The 22,556-nt window shown below is 41.0% G+C and overlaps 1 long non-coding RNA gene across 2 annotated transcripts in view; it reads right to left on the bottom strand.

Moving 5' to 3' along the window:
- Positions 1-22,556, bottom strand: part of LOC310848722 — a 268,150-nt gene that overhangs the window by 185,781 nt on the left and 59,813 nt on the right. For both annotated transcript variants that reach the window (XR_014566541.1, XR_014566542.1), the window contains exon 2: positions 2,865-3,037. This is a non-coding gene — a long non-coding RNA (uncharacterized lncRNA). The remainder of the gene's footprint in view (positions 1-2,864; positions 3,038-22,556) is intronic.

Raw genomic sequence — 22,556 nt, 5'->3', positions numbered from 1 at the left:
CATTGTTATGCTTCATCACATTTAAATATTATAGAAGCTGATGCAGACTTGGTTCTTAATATACCTAATAGTAGGTAATCATTAATACTCCTTTAAAGGGTTGCTTATGGAACTTTTTGGAATGATCATAGGTAACATCATAACTATTATTATTATTATTATTATTATTATTATTATTATACACATCTGATTGTGTTTCCCCAGTCACTCTAGGCAGCTTCTAACAGATATAAGAACATGATAGCTGAAGCATTTTTAAATAACTATCATGTTTTATAGCATTGTATCTTATATTTCAGAACAAAGAATTATAGTCGGGGCAAGGGGAAATCTTGCTCACAAAATCAACTGGCTAAACTCTGAAGGACAAGTTGTTTAGTTTCTAACTTTATGAACTGAACTAACCATTCTTCTTCATCACCATTTATAATATGAATGAAACAGATGTATTCTGTTGAAAGACTGAAAAGAACAGATAGAAACAATGTGGGTTAACCATACAGGAACCACACAGGAACTGAGTTAGACCATTGGCCCATGAAGCTCAGCATTGTCTACTATGACTGTGACTCTCCAGGCTCTTAAGGAGTGGGGTCTCCCAGCCCAGGAATTGAACATTGGAACTTCTGCATGCAATGTAGACGCTGCACTATAAAAGACCTAGAATCAGCCTACCTGAAAAACCATATTCTCCTAAACTACTGAAAACTTAAGTGCCCCTGATTTCAACTGGTCTATTTTACACATGACTAAGATTGCAATCCTAACCCAATTCAATAGGATTTATTTCTGAGCAGACATTATTTGGATTGTGCCTTTGTTGCCAAAGATGTCAAGGTCAAAATGCAAGCAAGAATAAGAAAGGTTGATTCCCACACTGTAGATTTTTTTTTCCAATTTCCTTTAAAAGGTTGATAGGAAAAATGGAAAATAATTTTTCTTCCCTCAATCCCACCACCAGCCTAAAATTGAGCCTGGTAAATTCAAAGCCAAAGCTAAATATGTGCAAGAAACACTCTCAAAATCATTGTCATCAAGGAAATGGGCCAAAAATACCTTAAAGTTCAGTTTTACTAGCACGCTAACTTGCTGCATCCCTTCATTTCATTCCAAAGCTCAAGTGATAACATCATATATCCTTATTACCAATTCCACAATCACCATCACACAATTTCATAGCTACCTTCCCACCATAATTTATTAGTATTAAATTATACTACATGGAGACCATATTCATGTGATAAATTGCACATATAAAGATTCCTTTAATACAGATGCATAAATCATGCTTTCCTTATACTAATCTATCTCTGTCCATGGCTACGTTTCATTCTGAAGTTCTTGGAGACCTACTGCTTCCCAAAAACTGTAGGTGAAGAAGGCATATAACACTATTCTGTGTGGTGATGGTGGTTATGACACATCTTGGTGGTCCTGAAACCAAATGCCTTAGCAAAGATCTGCTAAAACTGTGTCTGCACTTTAGAATGCTAGTACAATTCCACATTTTAGAACATCTGCTTAGTCCTGTGTGCAGAAAGATTGATTCTTTCAATGTTTCTTGTTTCCCTTTTGTCCTATTTAGGCATCTGGTTCTGAAAGCATGAAGAGACTTGCAGGGATGCATGAGACTCAATGGTGTACATGGCAGCCATAACCCCAGTCAACACATGACTGGTGTTAGTCTGATGAACCACTTAGGGCAGAAGAAAAATTCCATCCAGTTTGTATGGTAATGTGAACATACCTAATCTGTACTTCCCAAACCAATGAGTGATATTTACTCTTCTCCAGGTTTTCCAGTACACTTCTCCAACCAAAATATGTGTACAAAAATGTACACATTAGAGGAAAGTGCGCATTTTTTTAAAAAAATATCATATATTAATAAAAAGGACACAATGAGAAAAGCATTATATAAAGGATAATTGCTTGCAAAAATGTACATATTAGACAAAATTGCACACTAAAATGTGCACACATAGGTACCCAATGTACCCTCTGGATTTTGCTGTATCGATATTATGGTATTTTATGTTTTAGCATATTCATATGTCATACAGCACCTGTTTGGAAATAGTTTCATAAAGAAATAAAATGTTGATGAATTTTCATGAGGACTTAAAAATAAATAAATTACCAAATCAATGTGGGCATGTGGTAAATTGAACTTGGTGTTCAAAAAATGAGAGAAACTGGTGGATTTGTTCACCCATACAGGCCTCTTGTATATGTGTATGGGTTCCAAGACAAGTTTCTGTCCCTGTGCTGCAAATTCTATGTATGTGGAAAGTACATAGTCAGTACCTATGGCTACTGAATACCTGAATTGTGCTTATATTGCTTCCAGAAGTTGGGCGGGGGGTGGAGGCTGCAACTTTCTGGCCTCAATTGTCACCAAAAGTCTGGATTAACAGGAAATTGTAGTTTTTCTTCCGGAGGTCTAACAGCAGCTTTAAGGGGACTTTTATGATTGTGAACAAGGAACAAGGGAAAATAAACAAATATCTTCATTCCCTGTTAGATTGCCACTTATATTTCGAGCCTCTCTACAGTTGCATTATAGTGAAAACAAAAACATCAGGCCATCCAAGTGTGGCCCTCCTAGGTAACAGTTATCTAATATGAACTGGAGGGGGTAATGTGGTACCCTCCAGATGTTGTTGGACTACAACTCCCATCTGCCCCTGCTTGCACCAATAGTGGATAGAGATGAAGGAAGTTGTAGAGATGAAGGAATCCAACATTGGATTTGGGTGTGTGCACAATGTTGACTAACCCTATATCAAAGAGGAGAGTGCAGATGCTAGCATAAGCCTCTGCTTCTCACTTTGTTGGCTGGTTGATTAAGTCCTTAGTCTTACCTCTTACTCCTTCCGGTGCAGCAACAAGCCGGTTTTTGCATTCCTAATAGGTCCAAAAGTTCGTAAAGGATGCAGGAAAGAAAGGAGGCCTTGCATAATACTTTCACATTGCAGTCGAGGTAACCGCCAATGCTATGGCTGCTGCACCATGAATTTTGAGATGATTCATTGGGCTGTAAGAAACCAAGAAATATCTCATCATCATCATCGATCATCATTATTTATTATAATTCTATCCCTCATCTTTCCTTCCATCCTACTATCCCTGTTAAATTCTTTGATAACCTGAACCTTGGATTCAGAAAATTTGGAACACACCACACAGGTGTTATTTATTGCAAGCCTAATATCCCAAATCCAGCTTCACTGAGACTTCCATTTAGTCAGTGGAGCTTGCGTAGGAGAAAGGCTCCTTGGATTGTCCCCTCTGAAAGTTGGACTTTTGAGGTACAGTCATGATTGAAACCTTAAACTAGAAGAGTTTCGTTTAAAGCCCCCAATGGATTTGGTTCATTTAAAAAACAGCCACAAAGAAAATATATATTATTGAAATTTAGAGTATTAAAGACCCAAAAAAAATCAAAGACATTTATCAAAGACATATTAAATTACATTTCTCTGTCTGGACTGTGCTTGTGAAGCCCCCTTAAAAGCAGTGAATACACTAATTAGCAGTTCAGTGGTGGACTGGATGGTCGGGTGCTGGGGTTTAGTTCCCCACCATTCAGTTCCTGGCAGCAATAGGCATGATTACAGCTTCCTTCAAAGGACAGTCAGGGAAAGGAACATCACACACAGGTTCCTTATCCACCTAGAGAATGGAATATGAGGGTGCTATGGTCCAAACACCAGGTATCTTCACATGCGCCCTTCCAGGTAGGATGTGCATTGGCAACCCCACACATTTACACAGGCAATTCTGTAGGGAGTCACCAAGTATCTGGAACCAAGCTTCAGATACCACTTTGCAGAATTTTATCAGTGTCTCAAAATAGCCACTTCCTAACTTCTTGTAATATGTATCTAATCTACAGAAGTCTGAAGACTACAGGCTTGTTTGCATATCATGCTAAGGAAAATTTAGCATGAATTCATGAGCTGCCAAAGAGGAGATGCCACTTTACACATCTCTAGTCATTTTTCTGCAGTGCTGAGTGATGCCATGATTGGGGTTAGCATGTCATCTGAGCATGGGTTTAACTATTCCAGCCAAAAACAGTAAACAAAGAGCAAACCCCGCTTATGGCTCCTGGTTAGTCTGGAGAGAGTAAACCATGAACCCATGCCAAGCCATGGAATGGTGTGGGGTTGCACAGCAAAAAACAACAGGAGCGTAGCAAAGCAATCACAGTCTCCTCCCCAGGAGCCCACTTTCAAGGTACATGCTCATAATGCATTCCTCCTAAGCCATGTTTTTGCTTAGTGTGATGTTCAAACAGGTCTTTGTCATTGCTCCAATATGTTGACAAATATAGATATAGCTCCATTTTGGGGGAGCGGCGTTGGGGAGGGCACAGCTCCTGCTCTTATGGCACAGAGAATGCCTTTCTCATTGGCTCTTAAGACCTTCTGATGTGGTCCATCTTCAGATTCCAGCCTATGAGAAGACTAAATAAATCTCCTTTAAAGCAGGTCCAGTGTTGTGGAATTCTTTGCTAAAAGCAAACCATATAGCCTCCTTTCTGCAAACCTTCCCCCAAAAGTGGCAAAACCTTTAATATTAATTTCAAAGTGGAATATAAATGTTTTAAAATAGAAAACAAAGTGGCTACAGTGGCTGTTGCGGCTACTGCTATTTCTGCTCCTATGGCTACTACCACCACCGCTTCTGCAATATGACTGTTTGTTTGCTTGCTTGCTTTTAGAATCTGGCGTGAGCCAGGAACCACATGGAACATAGAACTGGTGCCCATACAAAGTTTATCAAGACAAGATGAGGGGGAGGAAATGGCAGGGATTGACCAGGTGTGAAAATAGGATGGGTGGCCATGGAGGTCAACAAACTCCAAAGGTTTCTATAATCACTTCAGTGTACTAAAATTTTTTTTTGATAAACTTTGTAAAACAATGGGATAAGGATTTCTGTATCTACTGCAAAAGTTCCTCTTTTTATGACATAAGCAATCTTTAATAATTAACGCATCCACCCCCATTGATGCTCTCTTTCTTTTTCTTCTTCTTTTTTTTGAAAGGGGGGGAATTAATCATAGGGGTTTACAAAGAGCGCTTTGGTAGCTATCAAAGGGGATAGAAGATGTTACTGCATGACAGTCTGTAAAAACATGGTTTGCACCCCACTGTTTTAATCTTAAACCTGCTTACAGCTGTGTGAGAGTCCCTTGGAACGGCTGCTTATTCTGCAATATGGATAACTGACATCTGAAGATTGGTTCCCGGCAAGGAACAGATTCACTGCATGCAGCTAAATTCTGCATTGTCTGTGTTGCATATTCCACCTTACCCTTTCCCTCCTTTTGTAAATGCATAAAATATCAAATGTATCTGTGGCTCAGCTGTAACCAGGCATCTTAAGTGACAGCCCAGCAGGCAGAACAGCCTTTATTTGTCAATGAAAGCTAATGGCATAAATAGAGGCTGTCCCTCTCTCACCACCTTCTTCTGTAAAGAGAACTATAAGCCGCTGATTAATATGCAGTCCTATTAATTCTAGAGGCTCAGAGGGAGAGGAGGCTGAATGGGGGAAATTAATGACCTCCTGTCTGGGGTTTGCCCCTTACCTAAAAGGTGAACTAAAAATGATACTGTGAAAGGCAACAGAATTATTCAATATTTTATGCACAAAACAGTTGTCAAGACTTTGATCAAATTTAATTTTCATTCATCTCATTTAATTTGATTTCATTGCTGGCTGGCACCAGCCCAGATGTTTGCTGTTTCTACCCTTGTTACCATTATGTGACGACTAATTGAAAAACAAACATTTTCCTGTAGATTATGCAAAACCTACAGTTTCTACAAAGGGTATGGGGATAGTGTGGTTAATTTTTTTAAAAAAGGAAACTTTTTAAAATTCGGAATAAAAACACCGCACCCATTTGCACATGCCAAAACCATTGTGATCTGGATTATGACGATCTTTCAGATTACAAAGACCTGTGCAAGGCGGAATTGGGAGATGTCTTATCATCTGAAAGAGGTTGTTGAGCAGTGCTGGTGTCAATGGAACATCAGCATGTGTGGAGCAAAGTGCAGAGTGTGTACCAAAGTTATTTTCACCCTTTCCTTATTAGCAGCTTCCCACGGTGAACTTCACAAAGCAGTGTTTAAACTCCTTGGAGTTTAAAGCCCAATTTGCAAGGCTAGTATAGGAGTTAGGAATACTTTTTGCTCCCTCTTTGCTTCTCCACTCCTCTCTTTCTGCACTATGCTGTCCATGAGGTTCCTTATCTGAAGTTCTCATGGGCTTAATTCAGTACAAAACATGTTCTTCTGTCTTTTCTGTCTGAGCAGTTTTCATTTTAATATTATCCATCCTGTTGGTTATGAGCTCAGTCTCAACAGGAGACAATGCACTTGCCTGTTTTTTTCTTTTCCTTACCTTTCATTTCACTCTTCTGTCAGTGCTGGGTTATTAGTACACAGGACTAGGTATATTATTATTATTATTATTATTATTATTATTATTATTATTTATTCAAAGCTTTTTGAAGTTTGTTTCACTGTTACCTCAGTGTTGGATGCATCACATAATTTACTTATTACACAAATTTCCCTCGGATCATAGGGTCTTTAATTACTTTAAATAAGTATTATGTGCTTGTTCAAATAATTTATTTTTTTAACCTGTACAATATATGTTCTATTTAATTATTATTTTTAAGAAATCTTGTATTTTTACTTTTCAAACACATTTCTTCATGTTATTCTACTTAGCAGTTGTATTCAGTCATAAAAGGCCACTTGGTATCAGAAAACTCATACATATTTGGCTTAATAATGCCTTTTAAGTAATCTACCCCTTTGTTAATGGTTTTTTTTTATAAAAAATAACACCATGCCATACACCAGGAATCAAAATTAGCATCTAAATGAGGATGTTTTAAACGCATGCCTAGGGATTGCAGTTTTCACCTTTTTTATAGTTTGCCATGTTAAATTATGTAAAATAGAAATGGTATTTTAGTATTTAATGAGCTACTGTAGACCTATCAAGCCTTCTTTCCTTTTCATCTCTTACTTTTTTATATTTAAAAAGTACAGACTCTGTAAACTGTTTTTCAGGTATAGAACATGGATATGCTATGTTTGTAAAAAATGAAAAGACAACCATACCAAGCAATATAACTTTCTAAAAAGCTATGGAAGTAGTTGGCTGAAGTTTCAGCTGAAACAGAAAATTGCTTTACTATTAATCATTTACTTACAATACATTAAGAGGAGCCATTTTTCATCAAATGAGTGTTTATTACTGTTACACTGAAATTGCCTCCCCATTTAATTATGGGAAAAGATTAAAATAACAAAATGTGTATAACTGTAGGGATGACAAATGAAATCTAGAAATGAGAGGTCTCCAGGCTGACAATATACAGTGAAAGTGACCTGTGATATAGAACATAAAGGACTCCACCTGTATCAAAAGTCACTGGCATGAGAGAGAGACCTTATATTCTGCTACCCTGGTCCTGAATACATTACTTGGAAGTAGCTTCCATTGAAATCAATGGAATTCATTGCCTAGACCACTTGTTTAGAATGCATTTAAAAACCTGGTGGGTTATTGTTGTTGTTTTAAATTCCTCACCATAGGAGTCAACTCCTAGGGGCTGAGGGGGCTTCAGCCCCTCCCCCCAATAAAATATTGCCCCCCCCCCAAGTTGATGGGCATTGCCATTCAAAAGGTGTGTGTGTACGTCATGTGATCAATTATGTGGGACAGGGCTCCCCCCCCCATATTTTATTCAAGTTGGCACCCCGTTCCTCTATTTCCATGGTAATTTCTTCATTAACTACTTCCCCTCTATAACTTCCAAGAGGAGAGGAATAGCCCCGTTGGTCTGTTTCGATGAGAACCACCAATGGTCTATAAAGATTTCTTCCCATATTATTATTTCTGTGGAGTAAGATATGGTACTTATCCCATATTCTTGTGCAATGAATAGATAATGCAGGGGTGCATGTGTTTAAATGCCTCCCTAAAGCATACCACAGTGCTTTACAAAAACGAAAAACAGCAGACTGTAGACAGAGCTGGGAATAAAGAGGCAAGGCAGAAGTAGCTGGGTGGAACTAGGACCACATTTTATTTACAAATATATGTACTCTGCAGAGGATGGTGACAGTGCAGGAAGCTAATCTTGCCTATACCAACTCATCTGTATTGAGCAAGCATGTCCCTGTTTATTGAGAGGTGCTGCCATTAGCCTCACCCCTTAAGAGCCACCCATTCACGTGTGAAGGGAGCTGCCTCCATTACTGGGACCCCACAACTAGGATCAGGTGATTCGGGTTGGCTTCAGAGGCACTCAACATTCTGCTGTGGGTCCCACAGCAACCAGCTTCAGGAAACGCCTACTACCCACCAAGGGTGCACGTGTCAACTCATTCTCAACCTATTAACCTTCCTGACCGCAGCTGTCTGCGGACAAACGCCAGCTCCCTCGGCCAGTAAAGCAAGATGAGTGCCGCAACCCCAGAGTCGTCCTTGACTGGACTTAACGGTCAGGGGTGCTTTTACCTTTACCTTCCTCCCTATCATATGTGATCATTCAACCCAGTTAAAACCTAACTGTCCTCAACCCATCCTCAACTACAGTAAAGAAAAACACCTGTCCACAGGACTAGGCCAAAAATTCATCTAAAGGCCAGCGCAGAATGCAAGTGAAGGTAGTGACCTGGCTTCCCAACACTGCATATCATGCCAGACACCTAGAGGGGGAAGGGAAGGGCGGTGGGGAAGTTAGTGTGGTGCAGGTGTAGCTACAGAGCCAATCTGATACTGCTGTGTTTGCACTCCACCAAACTCCTCATTGCCTCAACTCTCTCTCTCTCCATCACCAGAAGTGACATACAGTACTGAGAAGTCAGGTGCAGTAGTTCCACGCTGTCCCACCAGGTGTTATTAGTAAGCAGGTTCCAAAATTCCGAAGAGGCTGGAAGAGGAATAATGTGGGTTTAAATATCTTCGTGGTTCCTCCTCTCTCAGTGATGTTGTATCTTCATGTCCCCTACCCAGCCTACCCTACCCTTCCTCATCCAGGGCAAAAGGAATGGTCTGATTTGAAGGGCATATTTCTCTAGCAGGCCTAATTCCATAAGGGCTTTCATTTTCTAAGGCCCCATCTACACTATAAATTTAAAGCAATTTCATACCACTTTAATCTGTCTTGGATTTCCCCAAAGAATCCTGGAATTTCGAGTTTGATAAGGATGCTGAGAACTGTTAGAAGACCTGATTCCTCACACATAGCTACAATTCCCAGAGTTCCCTGAGAGGAAGGATTGATTGCTAAACCACAAAGAAAATTGCAACTTTGTGAAGGGAATAGGGGTCTCTTAACCACTCTCAGCATCCGTAACAAACCACAGATCCCAGAATTCTTTTGGGGAAGCCATGACTGTTTAAAGCAATATGATACTGCTTTAAATGAAGAGCAGTGATAGGGGGTAAACATGTTACAGTGGTGCCTCGCAAGACGAAATTAATTCGTTCCGCAAGTCTTTTCGTCTTGCGAGTTTTTCGTCTTGCGAAGCACGGTTTCCCATAGGAATGCATTGAAAATCAATCAATGCGTTCCTATGGAAACCGCCTTCAGACCAGGTTTGGGGACAGTCTGTCCCCCGACCTCTTCTGAAGGCCGACGTGGGGGGGCGAAAGTCTTTGCTCCCCCCCTTCCCGGGACAGCGGAGACTTCTCCGCTGTCCGGGGCGATCTTAAAATGCTGGCGGGCGGCAGCGCTGCCGCCCGCCAGCATTTTAAAATCCCCCGGGAAGGCAGGCAGGGGGGACAAAGACTTTTGCCCCCCACCCGCCTTCAGAAGAGGTCCAGAGGGCTCTCCAAGCTGCGGATAGCAGCCTGCTGCCCCGCGTGAGGGGCGCTCTTAAGCAGAGCGCCCCTCGCGCGGCGCAGACATTCGCAGCTTGGGGAACCCTGCAGGACTTCCCCGCAGGGCTCTCCAAGCGGCGAATGTCGGCCCCGCGCGAGGGGCGCTCTGCTTAAGAGTGCCCCTCGCGCGGGGCAGCAGGCTGCGCACCTTCCCCTCTGTTCCCGGACCTGTCCTGAAGGCTTGCAGTGGGAGGAGGGCTTTCCTCCCCACCGCCAACATTCAGAATGCTGTTCTGAATGTTGGCGGTGGGGAGGAAAAACCCTCCTCCCACCGCAAGCCCCGGGAACAGAGGAGAAGCGCTGTGCACCTTCCCCTCTGTTCCCGGACCTGTCCTGAAGGCTTGCAGTGGGAGGAGGGCTTTCCTCCCCACCGCCAACATTCAGAATGCTGTTCTGAATGTTGGCGGTGGGGAGGAAAAACCCTCCTCCCACCACAAGCCCCGGGAACAGAGGAGAAGCCCTTCGCGCCTTCCCCTCTGTTCCCGGACCTCCCACCGCAAGCCTTAGGACAGGTCCGGGAACAGAGGAGAAGGCGCGCTGCGCTTCCCCACTGTCCCCGGAGATTTCCCTATGGGCTTTCGTCTTGCGAAGCAAGCCCATAGGGAAATTCGTCTTGCGAAGCCGCTAAAAAATTGGAAAACCCTTTCGTCTTGCGGGTTTTTCGTTTAGCGAGGCATTCGTCTTGCGGGGCACCACTGTATCTTTAAAGGCTGGGCTAATACACTAAATTAATATGGATTGATAAAATAGTATTTATATTCCCAACGTAAGATGATCTGATTTGGCATGATGTGTGTGTGTTAAGAAATGTTGCATTACCTGAACCACAGAGTTTGAATGGGGAAAGAATATGAGTAATTTTAGGGAATAACTGGTTCATATGGGGATGATCACAAATAATGCTTTAGAATCCAGCAGCCACTTCCATTCTTAAGTGGGCCCTCCAATGATATGTGTGAAAGTATACATGCACTGAAATGCTTTGCTAACTAAATAAACCTTGTGTCCATTAGGGATTTCAACCTTGTGTGACTCTGGCAACCAGCCAGATCTTTAAAAGAATGTATTGCAGTGCCAGTACACAGTGTAGCATTCACTAGAATTACCAAGACAATATCCTGAGTATCAATACCAATTCTAACTACCTAATTTTGCAGGATTCTAACTGCCTAATTTTCAGGAGAAATTGTAATGGCTCCACAGTGGTAAAAACAGTGTCAGATGGCGATTAAGTATTGCCCTCTGTCCAGCCAATGCCCTACTTTCTCCATCCATTTCTGTGGCATTAAACATTTTTTTTGCTGTGACACTGGAAGGCAGCAATTACCAAAAGTGGCTGTCCTTGACAATAGCACCCAACTCACCATGTCCTACAATGTCATGGAGGGAATGATGCTATATCTCTCTGTGTGTGGCAAGGGAACATTATGCTTCAACCTAAAGAGTGATTGATTAGTAAACTTTAGGTTTAGATTATTTGGCTACGATGAGCACCATTATCACAGAAACACTTCTTTGTTCACTCAGAGGTGCAATACAGAGTAAATGGAATTCCCTTTTGCTCTTTCTTCCCAAACAATAGGACCTGCTCCTCATTCGTTAGGAAAAAGAAGAGTACCTCTCCCATTGGAGCCACCTACAGAGTTCTAACCCCATTGTCTCTCGAGCCCTGGAGAATGTGTACAGTTTGCTGATTCCCTGATGTTCCTTTCTAGCTGTTCAAGCTAACAGACGTATACCCTGCTTCCCTCTAATATCCTCTGGACTGTTTCTATGACAGTTGTGGGGAGGTGGAAGTGGGCCTTCTAGTTTCCTCATTCCCATTTTCTGCTTTCCTACTTCATTTTCTTCTGCCATGGACAGAGGTACTGGTGAACCAAGCTCTGCCACACCATCACTTAACAAATCACAACCATGTTCTTGAATTTTGCTGGATATGGATCTTTACTGTATACTGAAGTCTTAAGTGGACTGGAAGGATATTTCTTCACTATAAGGGTTAGTCAGGGCAATCTAGAGCTAAAAAAATATTGAGAAGATGGAACTGAATCACCCTCTAGATCAGGGCATTCCAACTTTTCACACCAAGTGAGCCACAAGAGTACTTCAACACAGAACCTATGGGCTACACACTGCCTTGTTAGGGGTGGGGAGCTAGGCCAAAATTTGATGCCTGAGCTTCACACTGCCTTTCCAAAGTTGGGTTAGCAGGCACTGGGCTTTGAGAAGAGCACATGAGGGCTCTGACGGGGTCCTAAAGCCCTTCCACCTCCTTCCCAAAGCTGGGAAACTGCTTAGTAGGCTTTTAGAAGGAGAAGGCAGGACTCAAGGACCCTGTCAGAGCCTTTATGTCTTCTTCCCGAAGCCCAGTGCCTCACTCATTGGGCTTTGGGAAGGCAGTGCAAGGGCTAGGGGAGGGATCAAAAGTTGCTGAGGGTGCTAAAAAAGGCTTTGAGGTCCATGCATTGAACCGCCCTACTATAAATGAAACAGAAGCCATTGCTAGAGTCCCACTGACCAATATTGTTGCCATTTACTGCAGTTTAATATAATCCTGCTTCTTGAGGGGCAGCCATGTTGACTATTGTGGCAAAAGCAAGAAAGTGTCCTGTTGCACTTTACTAGACTAATAAATGTATGGTGGCATTCTCACAGGCCAGAGCCCACTTTGTCACATACTCATCATGTACTGTGATGCTAGGCCCTTTCACACATCTGACAAAGTGACAAGTTTTCTGTGGGTCAGAGCACACTAACAACCTGGGATCTAGTCAGTATGATTAAACTTACTAACATCATAAGAGAGGGGAAACATTTATACAGAAATGGAGTCTATTTCATTATTGGAATAATACGATGCAGGACAAAGTTCAGCTGCATGCTTTATTAGGAATCTGACAACCTTTTTTTCTCTTCATTTTTGTTCTTTTAAAAACATTTCCCCATCTTCATTCCTCCCTTTTTGAAGACCATAAAAGAATGAATCAATTGTGCTGTTCTTATGTTCACTTATATTTTCCATAATATTTTGATTTACTTCTACACTGAATCTCTATGCTAGGGTTAGTTGTGGATTAAGATTTATATACAATGACTTTCAGTTATTGTTAAGCTACAGTTTTTACTTATTGTTTATTATTGTTAGGATAATCTTTTTCCTGAAATAAAAAGGACTTGCATCACAACAGATGTTAATCTTTGCAGTGCTACTATTTTTTATTTCATTTTAAAACCTTAACAGTATAATTCTGTATGTCTGCTCAGAAGTAAGCCCTGTTAAAATCAATGAGTCTTGCTGCCAGGTAAGTGAGCCTAGGCCTGTAAATTCAAAGAGTTTGGCAAACAGTTTTTTAAATCCAGAACAAACCTATCAGGCAGGTATCATATCATTTATCAATAGATGGGAACATGTAAATAAAAATGGTTGTATCATACCTATAAGCAGCAGTTCAGCAGCAACCCTGAAGTACGGTAGTAACCCTGTCCTCCTGTATCTGAATCCCCCATCCTGTTCCACCACACCCAGGTCCTTTCAATCTCTTTAATTATAATGACAAATGGTAAGGTGTAAATATGCGCAGTGATTATGTGGTTAAGACAAGTGCTGCAAACAATAGATTGTACTCCATCAAGATCACTAGAGGGTCTCAATCAGTGCTGAATTCGCCTAATAATGTAAAGTTAGTGCACTGCAGTCAGAATGATTAACGGTTAGGTGATATGCAGTTCAAGGTGTGTGTGCCTAGGGCCATTGCTTGTTAGGAAATGGAAGGAAAACCAGCTAATGACAATCTCAACAGGAGACAATCTCAGGGAAGAAACTGAACTTTGAATTTTATATCTAAGTCTGCATTTCCAAGTCTACTTTATTGCAAATTGATTGGTTGCCATAAGCTCCAATTCCAGAAAGTAACTTGGTCTGAGTTATTCTGTCACACTGTCTTATGCATTTAATCTGCACTTATTGATGCCTCTTGTCCAACTGCTGCAAATGTTTTAGAAAAGGACTGATTTTACTTATGTTTTAAAATGTAGTTTTTATTATTTTTAATGAACATTTCAGTTTTTGTTTTGTAAAATGATTAGAGATCTTCTTGTTCTAGTATATAAACTAGTAAGCACTATATAACTTATGTTAAATAAAAAATAAACCTACCATGATCTGCTTTCCCCTCACTCACAGATTAATACAAGAAGTTTGAAGTATGCATCTATGACACCCATTTTGTAGGTCAGCAGAAGGCACACCGTTATGCAGCTAAACAATGATGGCTATCACATAGGTAGGGAGGGTGCATCTCCAGATTTTTTAATTGGAGAGCATCTTTTTCAGCCAAAAGACTGCTTACCTTCATGGGCAACCCTTGTGGGCCCACATACTGAGGAAGGTGGAGCAATGGATGTGATTCTTACTTCTGTACAGTAGGATACATTGCATCCATGCAAATCTAAGAGGTTACTATACCACCATCCACAAAGACATATTGATAATATATCTCATCATCCTCTTGTCAGGCAAGCATAGTTCCAGGAGGCAATACAGCCAGTCAATTTTTTCCCCTAGGTTTTTTTCCCCTAGGGTAGAAAAATCCCCCAGTTGACTTAAGCAGCTAAAATTTCCAGTCCTTCACAGAATTGGCAGAGACCTGAGACAAGCATCTAAAAATTAAAACATTTTCTTCCCAAGCCATCAGTGTATCTAATTCCTACCCAAGACTCAACCTTGGAACTATACTTTGATCCTTTCCATAGTACATTTATCAAATGTTCTGCCCTCAGCAGCACTGGAAGCACTGCACTGGGTATCTTTTCCATGCTGCTCTAATAATGGAATGAGTCCAAAACAGAGCTAAGATGGTATTTCCCAAAAGGCACCTTACGGGGGGGGGGGGTGAGACCTTTTTTCTCTAGCCCTTCCATGACCCCACAAAAGGAAAACCACATTGCAGAGTTTTCTTCAGATATCCTCCAACACATTTTGTGGTGGCCACCATGCTATTACCACCACCACTCATCTCCCCATACACCATGCCCTGGAAAAAGACTAGATCCATGTCATTGTGGAGCATGAAAAATTCTGGGTGCCACAAAAAGGAAGAAACTCTGCTATTGCTGCCACTGACAAACTGTTAGAAAATTACTCCTCCCCCTTGGAGAAACTTGGTAACACAGTCCCCGCATCAGTTTCTCTGTCCGCAAATAGAGTGGAGAATTTTGAGAGTCCATTTGCACACTGCTCCAGTGAGAGGTCACATGGGTGAAGTCATCAATGTAGCTTCTTCCTATGCCAATTGCAACTCTGGAAACTGGACAAGTGTTAGCATGGGAGGAGGCGCTTTGCTGGCTTATCTCACATGAACATGAGATTGGAAAAAGCACACACTGCAGCAGTTCCCACACCCAGGGCTCTTTTTGTGATGGCACTCACTGGCAAAGATATTTTTTTTGGCAGCCATGTTGTGCTGATCCATCTTTGCATCTGCAATGCTACTTCCTACTGCCCCCCACCCCAAAAAAACCACCACCTTTGAGAACACGTCTTCTTTCTCCAGCATTAGCAATTAGCATTCAATAAAGTTTCTCAGGACTCTTGAGTCTCCTAATCTTGATCAGATAGCCAAGATTGCCTCATTTGAAGATTATGGCATTTAATGGCAAAGCCATCGTTTCCCTTATCACTATGCGACACCTTTATTTATCTCAAAACCACCTTATTATTCCAAGTGTATTTTTAAACCCATTGTGCTGATATAAGAGCAGTCAATCAGTAATTAAAAAGGGCAGACCAGCCTGATCTCTTACGAGTATTGAGTACATTTTGGCAGAACGGTCTAAACAAATGTTTATAGCAAAACACTGTGAAGTATGCTATGGATGGTTAATGGGGGGAATTATTCTCAATGTTTTAAATAATGGTGTTCCTAACTGAACCCAAAGTTATTTAGTCATTCAAGGCACATGACAGAAAGTGGGAGGATGAATCTAGGCCCCCACCATTATCTATATGTATTTCCTAGACTTTTTGGTAAGCATTTTGTTTGCATGTAGTCACTGTACGCCCAGTCTGCAGAATGTCTGTAGATAAGGGTGTAGGCATATGTCCTTGTATTTGGATGCAAGCCCACTTGCCCACTTAATTAGTTCTGCATATTCTTTGTCTCTGGGGCAGTTACAAATAGTTTGATAGCCTCTCCTCTTTAGTTTCCATGGAATCAGGAAACAGGAAGGAATGCTGAGATGTAATTGGAGCAAACAAGAGAGATAAGCTAGTGAAGAAGACATGGGAGGTCCCGCTTTACCAACATTCACTAAGTGAAAATTCACTTATCCAGATATGGGGAACTAAAACATTGCAGGTGAGAGTACTGTCTCATCTAATATAATGCTATAGATGCGTGCATCATTTAATTATAACAATAGTTACATACCGTCCACACATATAAAATATCAAGGTGGTGAACAACAATATGTGCAAACAAAGCAAAACACAGGCTACAATAATACTATAAAATAATCATAAAAATGCTTGGCTCATCTTTTTAAAAATAACAAATAACTGAAGAGGCCTGTCAGCATTTTAAAAGTCATTAAGAGATGTCTGGCAGCAATACTGCCAGATGTAAGCACCTGCTCCTAGGGGTGAAGGCACTTTCGGGCGGACAATTTTTTTGAGGGGGCTGGTCCCTCTCAGTGTTCAGAGGATATTCATCTCTGTCCCCTGGCTCCTCACAACACCACACGTGTGACATCAGGACATCGCATCAGGCCCCCTCTATCATCATGAGAAGTTGGCGCTTCTGCTGCCAGATCTCTGGGAGAACCAGTGACACTAAATGCTTGACTTCTAAGTTGAATCTGGTCAGACTTTGAAACATGGAGGACAACTACCAGCAGTCCTCTGGATGATCTCTGTATTCAATCTTGATTACAGGAACCCAGGTGGTTTTTAAGGTATCAAGGACACAAATTGTTCAGGGCTTCGTACATTTATAGAAGAACCTTGAACTCAGCATATGGGAAGGCAGTGCAGATGTTTTAAGCGGCTCTATCACATGACCATCATCTAACTACAAAGTATGCACAATTTTTTCTTTTAGGTCTATAGATTTTAACCTCATGTGAAAACATATGTAGATTAAGCTGGTTAATTGACTAAAACTCATTTGATTGTTCAACTAAGACAGGAGTTTGCATCAGACCATCTCAGTTCTTATCTACACCAGCAACAACTAATGTGGTGTCCTTCAGATCCCAGCAACCCTGGTCATTGACCATGCTGGCTGGGCCTGGTGGAAGTTGCTGTCCAAAAACATATGGAGGGCACTGCATTGGCTACTCCTGATCTACTATAACTGGCAGCCACTCCCCATGGTTTTCAGCCAAGCCTTTCATAGCCCTAGCTAAAGATGTCACAAATTAAGCATGGAACGTTTTGCATGCAAAGTATGCACTTTGTCACTGAGCTACAGCTTCTTCCCACCTAATATTTACAGTAAAAATGCCAGTGATTTTTTTTAATGGCCCATGATGATGCAAAATATTTTTAAAATAGCACCGCAGCCCATTCGCAGCACTGCATTTGTGAGTTTGACAGCTTAATGCCACTCTGGTGTAAACTGAGCCATAAGTGTGCTCATAGAAAAAGCACTGCCCTTTTCACAAACTGTTTGCATAATATATTTTACAATAAAATGGTGCACAACCCTCTGTAGTCCTTGTGTGTGCAGTAGAATCAACATAAATTTGTGATTTTCAGAGGAGACGGAGATTAAATTCACAGTGTTGCAGCAAGATTCAGTTCAAACAGATTCTAATCACAACAGGGCGCTGATTTGCAGCTCTAATTTCATTTCAATAAGCAATTAGTTCTGCAAAGACAGAAAGGGACACAGTGTCAATCCTCAGGGCAGTCAGAGGTCGTACTGGCAAGGTACCAAATATTAAGTTACTTGGCAGGAATCTCCATGTTTCTCCATAGGGTATTCAGAACATCCAAACTTATTACCTTGAAATCAGGGCAAGGTAAGCAATTTTTGAGTTATGCTCCACTCTTTTAATTCCACCCCAATTTCTTAAAGTGAAATGGTTAGAAACTCGCAGCAGCAGAGCTGACTGGCTTAGAAGAAGTTGCCAACAAGTGTAAAATTGCGCACTCCCTTAAAGTTAAAACAGGCCCATCAGTTTCTCCCTGAGTTACTGCTGTGACCATCTACTGGAAATGTGTTTGCTGGTTAATTTGTCGGCATTGTACTCCCAACAAAAAAAACATCTTTTTATTGGCAGGTGCAGACAAAGCTTGCAAAAGCTAGAAACACACACAAAAAGACTCCATAAAAAAGAAAGATGGCCTTGCTGAGATGGCTGTTCTCTGTGATTTTCTGTAATAGACTTCAGTTTGCCATGAAATTAAATTTATAGTATACCTGCTAGACATGAAGGGCCTGATTTATCCTCTGTATAATTCCATTGAACTCACTGGACTTACACCAGAATTTGGAACAGAGACTCCAGCTAAGCTTTGCTACTCCTTGATTTGACATTAAAGGCAGCATTTTCATGGGAGGCCATTTCCAGGCAAAGAAAAGGGTACGTGAATGATTTACAGGATGCCGTTTCATAAAAATGGAAATAATGCATATATGCCATCACTAAGGGAAACTGTTAATGAAAAACAGCACAAACCCCAAATAACTATTTTCTCTTTAATTCAAAAACATGTAATATCAAATACGTTGCCTCTCTGGGTGGTACATGCTTTTTATTTGAAATGACTTGAATTTTTAAAGTAACATATTTTTAAGAAACTCTAAGAAATATGATTTCACAATCGCATTACACTATTGCACTGGGGTCTTTAAAAAAGACTAGTTAGTAACAATAGCATTATAAATAGTTTAACAGGAAGAGAACAAGCCCAGGTCTCAGACTCATGCACTCCCCTCCCCTCCTCCTCCAATGTAATGTCATTGGCCTAATGCATGTGGCAGACCACACTCTGGACCTTGTTATCTCAACTGGGCAGGAAGAGGGTGATCTAAAAGTGGGAGATATTGACAACAGTCCCTTGTCATGGTCAGATCACCTCTGTTGAGATTTAGGCTTTCAGCTTTTTACCCCTAGGCAGAGGTGGGAGACCCATTAGGATGGTATGCCTTTGGAGGCTGATGGCTCTGGGGATTTTTCAGCTGATATGACTATCAAACTTTGGCCAATCTCTGGAACATCCAAATGGCTCAGGCTGCTGGCACAATCACTGTTAAGTACCCTCTCATGCTTTCTGGAGCCCTTTGGCTCCCTGGTATACTCCATAGCTTAGGGAAAGGCCACAAGCCATGAAATGGCTTGAACAACTCAGTGGGATTATTTGGAATTTTGGAGTCCGTTGTCAACAATATGTGGATGGCACAGAGCTCCACTTCTCCTTTACAGCTGCAGGTGTAGCAGTGGATGTGCTGGATGGTTGTCTGGATGAGAGCCAAAAAACTGAAGCTCAATCCAAATAAGACTAAAACACTGTTAGTAGGTGGTTCCCTAGACCAGATAGATGTGAGTATCCTGATCTCTTGGCTTACCTGGCAGCAGGTCCCACTGGTGTATACACTAGGTCAAGTCCAAAATCCAACAGTCAGTAAACACAGTCCAGCATCAAACCTGAAGCAGAGTCCCACTGAGGTCCTGGAGCATCCCAGCCAAGGACTATCTACATGGGCAGTTGAGCAAACACAGCATCTCAGCTCTGCTTCCTTTTTATACCTTGCATGTTGATTGCATCATTTGGGCTCAATGAGGTAGGTGAAGCTCACCTGTTCAGAGCCTACTCCAGCTAAGGAATCACATACTAGGTTGTGGGCCCTTGTCTGCCTCCACCTTCTAGAGTGTACCTCCTGCTGCTCCCTACAGCTCAGGACCTCAATAGCTCAAGGACCACCTCTCCCCATCTGAACCAACCTGAACACTGCAATCAGCATCTGAGGCCCTTCTTCATGTGCTTCCTCCATGAGAGGTCCAGAAGGTGGTACTCCCCACTTTAATCCCCACTTCTAGAATGCTCTCCACAGGGGGACTATCCTGGAGCTTTAATTACATATATTTAGTCGGCAGGCAAAAACACTCCTCTTAATTAGCCTTTGGCTAATTAAACAATCTACAGCCATTTAATTTGGGGGGGGGTATTGTTCTCGTTTGTTACTATGTTGTGCATTTTGTGTTTATATATTGTAAACTGCCCTGTGTTCCTTGGATGAAGGGCAGTACAGAAATTTAATAAATACGTACATAAATAAAACACTTCAATTCTTCAAAACAAAGTCAGATCAACACACATGGAGAAAAACAACAAAGAATACACTAGTTTATCTATATTCTGTTCCTGGGATCACATTTCTACATTCTATTACATAGCTGTGTTTCCTAGACAATGGTGCATTATGCATTCACACTGTTGAGGTTGCCTTGATTTTGTATCTGTTTGAAAGTATGAGCGAGTGTATGTGTGCACGTGATCAAGCCTAGGTCCCCTCAGACGTGTGAGATTCACAGCTTAGGCATAGTCGGTTATATGTCAAAACTGGAACAGGATAATAACATGTAGACCATAGATTCTTCTACTTGACTCTATGGGCAGAATCCAATGTAGCATTTCTACAATATGGCTTCCATTTCTTATCCACCTCCCTACAACAACCCACACTTCTCCTTATCTGCTTCAGAAGGTTCCCCAACCCTCTAGAACAGATATTGGGGGTGCACCAGGAGCTTCAGGGGATAGGAGAGGAAGATGAAATCTCATTGTGTGAGCAGTGGTTTATTCAATTAGTGCATGGACACCATTGGATACAGTATCAATTTCTTACATGCCATGCTCTGTGATGACCACCAGTACCATATCAGAAGGACGCCAAAACAAAAATATGTGCCAGATTATTGTGCCAGCTTGTATTAAAATGTTCCGCAATCATCATTAGATTGTTCTCAATTTCCCTGATCCAACTGCAGTCACTCTTTTGCAAGCGCATGACAAGTCGCAAAACTAGCTACATTGACTAGAATGTTGGTGGGGATCTGTGAGGTGGACAGATGACACTGACAACACCAGGTTTACACCCACAATTCCAGCTCTAACAAATTTGACACATCAGGAAGTTCATGACTGCATCTGGATTTCCTAAGCCAAATCCACAATTCTATTAACATACTCTGGACAGAACACTATGATTGTGACCAAATATACTTCACAAAATGTAAAGACTATAAGAAATGCAATGTCAATCATTTTCTTAAACATAGAGATTTTAGATAAAAAGCAACAAATTCTCTATTTGCTTTCTTTTGGGTGGAAATAGGCTGCATCCAGTCCAATTGAGAAAATGACTGGAGGAGGGGGGGGAGATTTTTTTTTTTTAAAAAAAATAAAAATCTTGCCCCCTGTAATAGATTTCTCTCCCCCACCCTCCCGGCTTTCTGTTCAGTTCTCTGTATGAATAACAAGAATGGCAGCCATTTTCTCCCAGCTCAACATCAAAACCCCTTTCATCTGCTGTCTAAATGCAAACAAAGCAAACCTTCCACCAGGCCTTTCTTTCCAGATAAATTAAAACTCTCATGTCCTGGGGCCTAAATCAAGCCTACAGGCCTTCCCTAGATAAATCCTTTCTCAACCTGAAATCTTCTTGCTACACGTGCTCCTTGTAAGATAATTTTGCAGGAGCTAATCAATAATGCAACAGTAAATTGCATTTAAATAAACATTAGCAGTCCTCTTAATGAATAAAATCTCATCTGCAATTTGTCAAAGTCAGAAGTGCTGGACTCTTTTGATATTCATTAGAATATTGAAAATTAGAGCTTTGACAGGCTTTATGTACACTGCAATTATGTGGTTTTTTTCTGAGACACATGGGTGTGCTTTATTTTCACAAGAAGTATTGAATAAAAACAGTGGTATACACAAAGAGTTTGAGACATCTAAGTCATATTCTTGATGCCAGTGTGTGTGTTTTGCCTTTTTTTAAACAGAGATATAGTTTGAGATTAGAAATGCCTACATCTTACAGATTCTGGAGCATTCATGCATTATAGGGAATGTTTTCTGAAATTCTCTTTGACATGAAGAATGATTTGGTGCAAGGATTGATTTGGTACAGGAATTGAAAAAGATCAATCCTTTAAAAAAAATATATATTGCCCTTAGCAGCAATACTTTATTGATATGGAATTTCATGAACCTTTTTCATTGAAATTGTGTGTATGTGTGTATAATATTTTATATCGGCATTTAGTAGATGGATTTTTTAAGAGGAGAAATTTTCAGGAATAGTATTCCAAAGGTACTTCCATACTACAAACATACTGTGTTGTTAGGGGGATGCTGTGATTTGGATGTGAAAAGCTTCGTATTGTGGAAAGAAATTCCAGCTGGTGAAAGAACCATTAAATTGAAGGATAATCTCAAGGGAAGAGACTGAAGCCCTTCCCCTAAGGTAAATGGGGCAAAGGCCGATTGATATAATAGAAGTAACAGAACAGCAATGGGATGGTATATATAAGCAAAAAAAATTTAACTAGCCCCCCCATCACCTACATTTTCTATACTTTTGAGGAACAAGCTGACCATGCAAAATATTCTG

Source organism: Podarcis gaigeae, assembly GCF_964106915.1.
Source record: "Podarcis gaigeae genome assembly, chromosome: 7".
In the NCBI taxonomy this organism is placed as follows: Eukaryota; Metazoa; Chordata; class Lepidosauria; order Squamata; family Lacertidae; genus Podarcis; species Podarcis gaigeae.
Note: the sequence above shows the minus strand (reverse complement) of the source record. Positions and strands in the feature narration are given on the sequence as shown.